The sequence below is a fragment of the Danio rerio genome, chromosome 9 (genome assembly GCF_052040795.2).
Source record: "Danio rerio strain M-AB ecotype USA chromosome 9, GRCz13ab, whole genome shotgun sequence".
Taxonomy (NCBI): domain Eukaryota; kingdom Metazoa; phylum Chordata; class Actinopteri; order Cypriniformes; family Danionidae; genus Danio; species Danio rerio.
In genome coordinates, this window is record NC_141029.1 from 37,265,007 (window position 1) to 37,277,757 (window position 12,751).

The window sequence follows — 12,751 nt, forward strand, 5'->3', positions numbered from 1 at the left end:
TATGTATTTGTTCTGTTATTCCTTTGCCTTGTTGCACACGCTGGTGATGATTATCTGTAAACAAATAGCATCTAGCAACAAGTCTATAACTCCATCATTTTAGAACCATCTGTTTGTGATTGGTACAAAAAGGACACCAAAAAAGTAGGGTAAGGAACTTTATTTTGTTTCCTTTAAAAGTTGAAAGGGGAAAAAACCATACAATACTTTGCTGTAGCTCTGTAGTGCTCAATGAAAACTTGCTTTTAGATACATTGCATAGTGTTTATGAACTCTAGCATGATTTATATTTTGTATGAAGGCAATTTGGAATCAATTTTTGATAATTTGAAAGTGACCTTGTTGATGCTGGGCTTTATTTTTTCCCAATGCTGCTTACCTCTGCTCAAATTACTATCCTTTTAAGATATAAATGGAACAGAGCAATAGCCTTTTTACCAGGGACTGACTGTATTTTTCTTTGGACTTTAGCAGGAGGTTTTCTGTGTTCCTCTTTCCCGCAAATTACTAACAGGAACAGGCAGATTCTTTAAAAATGTTTCACCTTCCATTTCACCTAAAATACTGAGAAATGTAGACTTCAAACCCAGATGTCCATTATGGTGTTATCTTCATATTTGCTATTCTTTGCAGCTTTTAGGCAGGCTACAACACAGGAATCCACAGAAACTTCACTCCAGTAAACTTTCAGTCTTTGAATTATTACATCCAGAAACAATACTAAAGAAAAAGCAACAAGGTGGTATTTGACTCTCCAATTGGTGCAGACTTGGAGTGGCCTTGGATGGACACAAGCTCAGTTATGGGTATTGAAGTTTTCCTACCTAGCTATTTGAAAAATGCAAAGAAAACAGTCTCCAATTTCTCCTGTCTGGTTGCACCAGTTTTAAAATCGTTTCTCCTGAAGCGGCTCCAAATAACTGTGGCAAATGACAAGGTAAAATAAGACCAGCGGGGGCAGAGGAAAGGTGTTGGAATCAAACTCGGGTTCCAACCAAGCAATTGAGTGAAAATACCAAAGAGATTTTGCATCCTCTGAAGAACCTGCAATACTTTTGGATCATGTTCATTAACTCCTGCTCTTCCAGCAAAGTTCAACAAAGTAATCTGGCTCACTCTGGATAAGGTTACATGTTTAACACTCTAAGGATTTGGAGAAAGCAGAGGACACTGGGAGTTCTGACTGCAAAATCCTCTCCAGAAATCTCCCTGATTAAACAGCAAATCAGTGACCCTGCCAGTCTTCTCAGAAATATGATTATTAGCGCACACCGTTCTTGCTTCATGACCTTCCTGCAATCTCTTTCGATCCCAGGGCTACGGTGAGACACAGAGCACAGGGACATTCTGATGGGAAACATGACCTCTGTGATGCAGCAGCCAGGGTGAATCGACACAACATGTGTATGATGAGAGCTCCCATTGTGCACTGCTCAAGTGTAAAATGGCCCAGGTTCTTTCAGGGCTCAGGGAAGTGGCACTTATTCTGGAATTTAGATGGAACTATTCAGACAGTAAGTGGAACCAGCAGTTACTTATAGAAAGTGAACTTTATTTGCATCAAAAGATTTCTGATTTGTGTTTTGTAGATGTAAAATGCATAAACTAAACTTATTTGCTGAAAAATGAGCATAACTTCGGGCATACTCACACTAGGTACAGCTGCCTTAAACCCTGCCGAAGCTTTCAGATTTTCTTTTAAGCCAAACTCTGACTGAAGACTACAAAATACATAGAACAAAACGACAAAACTTCTGGCACACAAACAACCTGCATGGCCAACAATGCTCCATGAACATTCCATATTGAAACGTCATTAAAGAACAAGGAATTGGTTTACAGCAGGGGTGCCCAAACTTTTTCGGTAACACTTTACAATAAGGTTCATTAGTTAATGCATTTACTAACATGGACTAATTATGAACAACACATGTACAGCATTTAATAATCATAATTGAACATTTACATTATTAACAACCAAGTCCATGTTTGTTAACATTAGTTATTGCACCATGAGTTAACATGAACTAACAATGAACTACTGTATTTTCATTAACTAACGTTAACTAACATAAACAAGTACAGTAGTAAATGTATTGTTCATTGTTTGTTCATGTTAGTAAATGCATTATTTAACATTAACTAATGAACCTTATTGTAAAGTGTGACCACTTTTTCTTATAAAGGGGCCAAAAACCAAACGTGATTGAGGGCTGTGGGCCTAAGTTAAATATACCAAACCATATTACATTAAATTTGCTCATTAGTTTGCTTATTATTAAAAAAAAATAACTAGACCATTTGTTTTAAAACATATTGAATTATGATGCGGAATAATGTTTGACGTTTTATAATCAACTTATTATAATTAAAACATAAACAATCCCCTTTATAACACTATGGCTCAATACTGAATAAGCAAGTTGAGCTGCTTATTTTAGTTGGCTTTTTTGTAGCTCCTCGGTTAAGCAAAATGACAAAAGTGTACAATAAACTTGGAAATTTGCCTCAAACAACTCCCCATCATTCTCCCTATCTTTTCACATGGGATGGTGGGCCAAAACAAAGGTTACCATGGACCAACAGCGGGCCCTACTCTGGGCACCTCTGGTTTATTTTGTAACCACGGGGAGTGACACATACAACTGGAGTTTGGATCCAAAAGCAGGTTTATTCTTAATCAGGCAAGCAATGGTCAATACAGGTGCAAACAGGTCTATGGAGACAGTACAGAATCGTAGTCGAATAACAGGCAAGAGGTCAAAAGGCAGGCGGCAGACGGAGACAAAAGGTAAACAAGGCTGAGGTCAAAACACGGAGAAACAAGACAAGGAAAACACGTTGTAGTGTTACTTTACAGTTAACAAGACTCGGCAAACTGAATGGGTGAGTGTGTGGCTTAAACAGTGTGTGCAATCAGTCTCTGACAATCCTCAGGTTATGTGAATGTAATCAGTTTAGATGAGGAAGCATGTGTATCTGGGCCAAGTGCATGTATGATTATGTAGTCCAGAAATGGCGGAATTGTAGTCCATGAGTTATTGTGAGAGAGATCCAGCAATCTATGGAGTAGTGATCGCTGGTGATTGTGACGTATTTTCTACAGTTTACTATATGCATTACTGTATGTACACTCTCAGAAATAAAGGTATGCGAGCTGTCACTGGGGTGGTACCTTTTCAAAAGGTACACATTTGTACTTGAAGGGTCCATATTGGTACCTCAAAAGTATATATTAGTATCTAATAATTTTAAGAGGAACACTTTTGTACTTTTTAGGTACTAATATGTGCCCTTTTTTGCTTTGCATGCCGTAAGAATCCTTGAAATAACTCAAATTGTTTAGTGAAATGGAAGCATAATGCTGACAAAACCTGCCTAAAATTTCCTTATCTGTGCATTCAAAATCAAACAGTTATTCATAAATTGTTTCAAAAGAATCCTAGACCCTTGTATCATATCCTGTTACATACGTTCAAAGTAATTTATGACTGCTGCTTAATCCAGCAAGTGAAGTGTAGCGGCCTGGCAATACAATGAATATTAACCAATGAATGTCTTTGCATGCGATATAGGGTTTGGCTAAGACTCTGACGGGTCATTAAACACTTGATTGGTTGTAGCTGAAGTTTATTTAATTTTCTGGCTTCAGCAAAATTAATTTAAAAAATCAGGCCGGAATCAGTGAAGCAATAGGCAAGATAAATGTTAACATCTTTGAATTAAGAAAAGAAAGAGAAGAGAGAAAATTCAGTTAGCTTACATCCGATTTAGATGCAAATAAAAATTATAGTGCATCACTGTATGAGGTGATAAATAAATTATCTCATTAGAATTGCAATATTGGGAAATGTTTAAGTAAATAGATATTAATTTGTGCATATATAATTGTCCTGTTGGCTCCAATTCCTGCCCTCCATGTTGGTTATTTATTGTTCCAGAATGCAGTCTATTTATCACTGTGAAAAAGAGCGATAAGGGCACATGCATGCATGTTATTCACGTACACTAATGTGTGGCAAGATGCGACTATAAAAGGAGAGTTGGTTTGTAATTTCGCAGGTGGTTATGCTGATATAAATCCTTTGTCCAACTTGAAAGCCATAATTTGAACCATAAAACATCAGCAATTCTGAACTACCTCTTTGTCACCAGGGGACAAATGAAATGTTTTGGAAAAGTCAGCACTTTTTACACAAACACTGGAAGCTTGAGAGAAAGGCTGGGAGAAAATTGTTTAATGTTTTCTAAAATAATAATACTGAAGTGTTTCAAGTCCATAATGTTAGGGACCAAAATGCAGAACAACATTTTTCTCATTAAATGGTGCCTCGTCTTTGGCTAGCTTTTCCAAAGATTGTGTGTACTTGGACAAATTAGAGCCTCTAGATATGAATTAAAGCGTTTCAGTTCCCCCTCATTGAAGCCACTGCTTTAAAGCGAGAAAATAAATTAAAAAACCGATTGAAACTTATCCTAAATAGCATAAAGGTTGTCCTTCATGCACCGTTCAAATGTATTGTGTATAAACAAAGGTCTCTATCATCATCAGTTCTGGATTATTCCTCTTTGACTAGTTTATATATACAATTCAATTCATGTCTGCTAAGGCACAGTATGATACACAAATTGTTTGTACCTTGAAAATCAATATTTAATATCAAGTTCAGCGGTAGACAGAACTCCTCACTGTGATAGGGGAATCTATCCGAAAATATCCTATCCAAAGTGATATTTGTTTATTTAGTCTTGAGATTGGGAAAAGAAAAACTGTACATCAGCAGTTTTTATTCCCCCCAAACTCAAACTTATTATTAGGTGGGTACTAAAGAGTACACTAAGCAAGAAAATAAACAGTGTGCTGAAGTGGGAATTGTGGGGAAAAGGCAGAGCGACGATAGGAAAGGCGAATGTGAGAGAAAAAGAGAGAGAGAGAAAGCTCTAGTGGAGGTGTGACAGCAGACAGGCAGGTTGATGGAGATTAGACTGTCAGAAAGGCAGTCCGTCAGTGTAGCGTCACACACACCTCGCTGCTTCCTGACAGATACACGTCTGTTCCTGTGGGCCGCAATAACGGAACACTGTCATTTCCCTCTGCTTTCCCTTTTCCTCCGGGCAATTAGGCACTGAGGGTTTCCATTTAAGCTGGGTTTCCTAGTTCTTGCTCTTTGTGTTTGCAGTCAGACCATTTTCTTTCACACTGGTCTGCTTTGATGACATGAGCACTGGGTTTGCAAATGAAATAATTACCTTTCGGGGAAACTTTTCTTATGATGGCAAACAAACTTTCATTTGTTTGCCGTCATGTGGGATGGATGCTTTAGTATTTGATTAATGCCATACAGGATTGTGGCATTATAATATGTATGTATATCCATTGTGGAGATGAGGGTTGCTACATAAGAATGCAAGCACATTTCCCTTATAAATGATATGCGACCAAAAACAGTCTAGTTTTAAACTTGCATTTTCAATCTCATGTTCAAATGAAGATGCCATCACTGGCATTATATGCAATACAATACAATACAATATTTATTTATAAAGCACATTTATAAACAACCAAAGACAACTAAAGTGCTATGCATCAGAGTTCTAAAAACAGAAATGAAAGTAGAATATAAAAGAAGAATTTAACCAATAAAAACAATAAAAGAATGATCAAGGCATATTAAAAGCGAGGAAAAATAGATATGTCTTTTAATCAGACGTAAACACAAAAATGGAGGGGGAAATTCTAATGTCAATTGGTAAAGTGTTACAGAGATTAGGACCAGCTTTTGCAAACGCTCGATTACCTCATTTTGTAAGGCGTGTTTTAGGCACGTTGATTAAATTGAGATCATAATATCTCAGTAATCAAGAGGGAGTATACAGAGAGCAAGTCAGTAAGATACATAGGAGCAAGACTATTAACGGCTTTGAAGAAAAGTAATAAAATAAAAAAATCAATTCTGTATTTAATGGGTAACCAATAAAGTGCAGCTAAAATCAGAGTTACCGACTCCCGATACTTGCAGGAACCAGTGAGTAGTCTAGCAGTTGCATTTTGCACTAGCTGCAGACGAGAGAGAGAAGACTGAGAAACATCAATTTTATTTGTGCACAAAGAAAATTTTATGGCCCCACATATTACCCAGTGTGCAAGAAATCTTGATATGTTTGATAAAAAATTTTACAAATTTGACAAAGAGATTAGTACTGTCGTAAAATCCTGCTCTTACCACCTCAGACAACTGTCTAAAGTCAAGTCCTTTTCATCCCAGAGAAACAGTGATTCATGCTTTCATTACAACACATCTGGATTACTTTAACTCTCTCTATTTTTAGATTTCTCAGTCTTTTGGTTTCAGTTTAATTTTTGCTTAAATTAAAAAAATAAATAAAATAAAAATTGCTTAGGAGCCAAAGTTTAAGCTCCTCTGAACAAGTTTAAATTAAAGCTCTTTAAATTCTATAAAGATTTAAAGGTACGATTCATCCAACAATGAACATTTACTCATTGTTTGCACTCTCAAATGGTTTATAACCCTATATTTAAACCTTAAATCTTTAAATGAGTTGCTTTTTCTGTTGAATGCAAAAAAGAGTGCTGAAAACCTTTAACCTCTGACTTCCATGAGAAATGTAAATACTATAGAAGTCAATGGTTAAAGGTTTCTTTAAAATATCATATTTTGTGTTTAACAAAGAAAATTATAAAGGTTTGAAGAAAAAGGGTGAGCAAATGCTGTCAGAATTTTACATGTTTTTGTGAAATATATCTATAAAGTAAATTATATGTGACATTATGACAAATATTCAGATAGTCACACATACCTTGTGAGCCATTACAAAAAGTTCACAGGTCATTAGAGGACGTTTTTTTGTGTGTTTTTTTTAATCACACATTATTATTTTCCTTTTAATCACACATTAATATTTTCACATTAATCAGTCCTAATAACTACTGTACCAATATATATATATATATATATATATATCTTTTTATTTATTGTTTTCAATAAAAGCCCCTGAACATGTTTGAGTAATTACCCAATCAAATTATGGACCTGATACAAATAACAATTCCAACATAACATTCTTAAAATAAAAGCAAACCAATATAGTCTTGACAACATCCTTCATTAAAAGACATATCATACAATCAAAATATGGACATGAAGATTTTCATTACATCCTCATTAAGTGATACTATACATGTTTAACCATTCTTTTATTTTTATCATGGATCTGAAAAACAGCTATTTTAATTCCAAATGCAGTGTTGATTGTTTTAGGTATTGGACGATATTGATCTATGAGATTGATCACTCGCTGGCGTTGGCGCTGTTCAGTATTTTATGTTGTGTATATGGCCGCGTGGGTGTTTGTATGTGCAGTACTGCTGTAGTATTGATCCAACAGTGCTTGATATACGGTAGTTATCACATCCTATCAGAACACAAGCTCTCCTCTCATCCCTCAGGCCCACAGAAACCTGCCTGCAGGACTCTTTATATCCCTCGCCACACGCAGAGTTATGCCCAACCTGTCGTCCGACATTCTTTCTCCACTCATTCTCCCACGCCATAGATGTTTCTCTCTGTCATCCTGTCTCCTAATCCTCCTATTTCTTCTCTCCTTCTGGTCCGTCAGACTACTGTATGGCCACTAGATCTTCCAATGTTCAGGAGTCCAATTCAGTAGAAAGCTATTTCACACATGGCCGGTGTGATGGAGGAACTTTACACCCTCTAGTCAGCACATGAATACCAATTTGCATACGTCTGCTATGCACTAAAAGTTAGTATTTTGCCAGCAAGGGACATGTGCATACTTTTATTTTATTTTCTTGGTAGAAATATGAAAGTATGAGGCAAATTTATTGAAGACAACACATTAGTAATTGCTTATTGTTAAATTGGTACCATAAATGTTCTGATCCATGTTGTGCTTTTAGGGCAAAACAACATTGTTATTTTCATGCATTGGTCAATTTTGGGCTATTTGGCCTTTTTTATAACATGTTGTTTTAGTCTAGTCAAAGTAAAGCATACAAAAATACACTTTTAAGCACTGCAAAACATTTCAAGCAGCTTACAAATACATTTTTCTCTTTTCAAAACATTATTGGAATTGATTGTTGTTTTTTCATGTGACCTATGTTGACTCCATTTAAAAAGATATATAACATTGTTTCTTAGCACAGTCAACATTAGTCATTCTGAATGTTGTCTGGATTTGAAAATAACCCTTTCTTGAACATGTTGAAAGCATATTTCATGCAGATGTATTAATAAATACCCTCCAAAGTCCAACCAAAAATATTTGTTCAACACTTAGCAATATATTTACATTTTTATAGTCAAATATGCTTTTATAATGGGTGTTTATTGCACCTTCACAGTCAATATAAGTCATTATGAATGTTGCCTGGATTTGAAAATAACACTTCCTTTGACGTTTTAAAAGTATATATATATATATATATATATATATATATATATATATATATATATATATATATATATATATATATATATATATATATATATATATATATATATATATATATATATATATATATATATATATATATTTGTGGATGTATTAATACATACCCTCCAAAGTTCAACCAAAAATATTTGTTCAACATTTAGCAATATGTTTACATTTTTATAGTTACATATGCTTTTATAATGAATGTTTATTGCACCTTTATACTCAACATTAGTCATTCTGAATGTTGTCTGGATTTGAAAATAACTTCTTCTTTAACATTTATATTTCATGCAGATGTATTAATAATTAGCGTCCAAAGTCCAACCAAAAATATTTGCTCAAGCAATTAAAAAATCAAAATATTTAGCAATATTTATTTACAATCATTATAGTTATAAGCTTTTATAATGCATATAACGCATATAATGCTTATAATGCATATAAATATATTTTGAAAAATAATATTTCTTGTAGATGTATTAATAATTACCCCCCAAAGACCAACCAAAAATATTTGTTCAACATTATATGTTATATCTGGTTGTATAATGAGTGCTTATTGCACCTTCTATCTTTTTCCCTTTTCCCCAAAAAGCTTAATATTGAAAATGTAACTCTAAAACTGTATGTGTAAAAAAAATGGTTTTGAAATTCCAAGTAATCTGAACTAGTTCCCTGCAGGAAGGGATGGGAAGGGATATCTATTAAATTATATATATTTATTTAGTCAAGTCAAGTCAAGTCATCTTTATTGTCAATCAAACCATGCAACAGTACATTACACAGCAGACTGAAATTGCGTTTCTCCCATACTCCAATGTGCAATTTAAAAAAACAAAAATATGACACACACTAGACATAAACTAAACATTTAACTAATATAGTGCAAGATGAATTAAATAATAGACACTAATAAACTGTGAACAGTTACCATATATCCTATTGTTCCAGAATATGACCAAGTTGAGGTATTTATTGTAGTGCAATTAGGTGCAGTATGGCAAAAGTGCAAAGTGCAAAGTAGCAGCTTAGAGGTAAGTGTATTTTGTAAACATGTTACACGTGCAAGGAATATTAATATAAAAACATTTGAGTTTGCTTTTCTCACAGTTCCACAGATTTTTGTGTGTGTGGGCTGTGGATTGTGATTTTATAGTCCAGTTTTCATGAGTGAGTTGAGCAGTCTAATAGCTTGAGGAAAAAAGCTATTTATGAGTCTAGTAGACTTGCAACGCATACTGCTGTAGCGTTTCCCAGATGGTAGGAGAGTGAACAGTTTATGTGTGGGATGGGTGAAGTCTTTGATGATGTTTGTAGCTCTTTTGTAGCAACGGAGCGGGTATATGTCCTGAATGGATGGTAGGGCTGATCCGATTATCTTCTCAGCTGACCTCACCACCCTCTGTAGAGCTGTCCGGTCAGCAGCAGAGCAGCTACCATACCAGACTGAGAGACTGCTGGTGAGAATACTCTCAATGGCACCTTTGTAGAAGGTAGTGAGTGCCGGTGGAGGGAGGTTAGCTCTTTTCATCCTGCGCAGGAAGTGGAGGCGTTGGTGAGCTTTCTTGACCAGAGAGGTGGTGTTGGTAGACCAAGACAGGTCATTGGTAATATGCACCCCCAGGAACTTGGTGCTTTTCACTGACTCTACCACACTGCCATAGATGGTGAGGGGGGGGTGTGACCTGTGATTCCTCCTGAAGTCCACAGTTATTTCCTTTGTTTTATTTACATTGAGATGTAGATTATTAGTGTCACACCAGTTGATGAGTTGATGTACCTCATCTCTGTAGGCCGAGTCGTCGTCGTTGCTGATGAGGCCCACAACTGTCGTGTCATCTGCAAATTTGATGATGTGATTTGAGTTGTATCTGGCACCACAGTCATGAGTCATCAGTGTGAACAGCAGAGGACTTAACACACATCCTTGAGGGACCCCAGTGTTCATGATGATGGTCTGTGAGGAGTTTTCACCGACTCTTACTGTCTGTGGTCTGTTGGTGAGAAAATCTAATAACCAGTTGCACAGTGGGGTGCTGATGCCTACAACTCTGAGTTTTCCCACCAGGTGTTGTGGTATGACTGTGTTAAAGGCAGAGCTGAAGTCAATGAACAGCATCCGCACACAGCTGTTTTTGTTTTCCAGATGAGCCAGGCTGAGGTGAAGTGCTGTTGCTATGGCATCATCAGTGGAACGCTTGGAACGATAAGCAAACTGGAAAGGGTCAAATGTGGCAGGTAGGCTAGATGTTATGTGAGCCTTAACCAGCCTTTCAAAGCACTTCATTATGATGGACGTAAGTGCTATAGGCCGGTAGTCGTTCAGTGTTGTGACTGGTGATTTCTTAGGTAGCGGGATGATAGTAGTAGCTTTGAAGCTTTCTGGTATAATGGCTTTACTCAGAGAAATGTTAAAAATATCTGTGAGAACATCTGTAAGTGAGTTTGCACAGTCTCTAAGCACACGCCCAGGTATATTATCAGGACCAGCAGCCTTCCAGGGGTTGACCTTTTGAAGGGTCCTCCGCACATCAGCAGGGTCAAGTTGAAGTATTACATCGTCCACACAGTGTGGAGCTTTTGTTGGAATGATGTTGTTGTTTTCCTCAAAACGGCTGAAGAATGAATTGAGTGAGTTTAAGAAGACTGTGCTGTCCTCACACGGTGGAGGTATAGGCCTGTAGTCTGTTACTGACTGGATGCCTTGCCAGAGGCGTCTGGGGTCATTTATGTCAGTAAAGTGTGACTGGATTTTTCGTCCATAGGCACGCTTTGCTACTCTCAGGCCCCGGTTCAAGTTGGCCCTGGCAATTCTGAGGGCCTCTTTGTCTCCGGACTTGAAAGCTACATTCCGTGCTTTTAGAAGCTCACAAACCTCCCTGGTGAACCATGGTTTATTGTTTTCCCTTGTGGTAATGTGTTTTATGACGGTCACATCTTCTATGCATTTGGATATATATCCTGTCACAGATTCAGTGTATTCCGTTATATTAACAAGCTGGTTGGAAGTGGCAGCCTCCCTGAAAACAGCCCAATCTGTGCAGTCAAAACAGTCTTGGAGGGCTGAAGTGGCCCCCTCTGGCCAGGTTCGGATCTGCTTCACAGAAGCTTTGTTTCTCACTAACAGTGGCCTGTAAGATGGCATAAGTATAACAGAAAGATGGTCCGAGTTACCCAGATGGGGGTGGGGAACAGCTCTGTATGCCTGTTTGATGTTTGAGTAGACCTGGTCCAGAATGTTCTCTCCCCTGGTTGCAAAGTCCACATATTTATAAAAGTGTGGGAGTACTGTCTTTAGTTTGGCCTGATTAAAATCGCCAGCGATTATACAGGCAGAGTCCGGGTTTGAGTCCTGCATCGAGCTCACAGATTGATACAATGTAGTAAGTGCGTCTTTTGTATTCGCACTGGGCGGTATATACACGGCTGTAATAGTCACGGCTGAGAATTCTCTTGGCAAGTATACTGGACGACATTTAACTGTTAAAAATTCTATGTCTTCAGAACAGTGACTTCGGAGAACTTTAGCATTTGTGCACCAGTTGTTTTTGATGTAGATTGCCACTCCACCACCTCGTAGCTTACCAGTGAGTGCGTGACTCCTGTCCGCTCTGAATGTTGTTAGTCCGTCCACCTGAATAGCGTTATCTGGAACGCTGTGGTTAAGCCATGTCTCGGTGAGGACGATGGCGCTGCAATCTTTCACCTTCTTTTGTGTATTTAGATCCAATCTGAGATAGTCCATTTTGTTTTCCAGCGAGCGAACGTTGGAAAGCAGAATCGCAGGAAGTGCAGGTCTGTATGGTTTAGCTTTTAGCCTTGCGCTAATACCCGCTCGACTCCCTCGCTTGCTAGGTCTAGCACACCGCTTGCGACGAGTGCTACGTCCCTCCCACCGCTTACGTCGCCTCGAGCATCGGCCAGTATCGGGAGGGGAGACCGCTGCTTTGCAGGCCTCTGGGTCTTGCAGTCGTAGGATACCTAGCTCGTCGAGAATTTTGTGATCCAAAGCAAACATAATTCCAGAGAAATCGTTTGAAAAGTTCGTGTTTCGTAGACCAAGCAGTAGGTCTCTGTTGTAGACTTTTCTCGTACATGACTGAGACGATTCAGACGACACATTTAACATAAAACGCACATCGTTACACGGAGCCGGAGTAGCCGCTGCCGTACCGGGCGCCGCCATCTTAACTCAATTTAATTTAATTTAATATTTACTCTTATTTAATCAACATTAAATATTACTTTTTATTTGGCCTAAACTATG

General features: G+C 37.5%; 1 protein-coding gene and 1 long non-coding RNA gene across 7 annotated transcripts in view; both read right to left on the bottom strand.

Annotated features, from left to right (window-relative positions):
* Positions 1-12,751, bottom strand: part of ncam2b (neural cell adhesion molecule 2b) — a 392,880-nt gene that overhangs the window by 210,763 nt on the left and 169,366 nt on the right.
* On the bottom strand, positions 146-5,161 carry LOC147835349 (uncharacterized). The gene is made up of 2 exons (XR_015499702.1): positions 2,144-5,161; positions 146-1,903 (listed from the first exon to the last, which is right to left on the bottom strand). It is a non-coding gene; the product is annotated as an uncharacterized LOC147835349 (long non-coding RNA).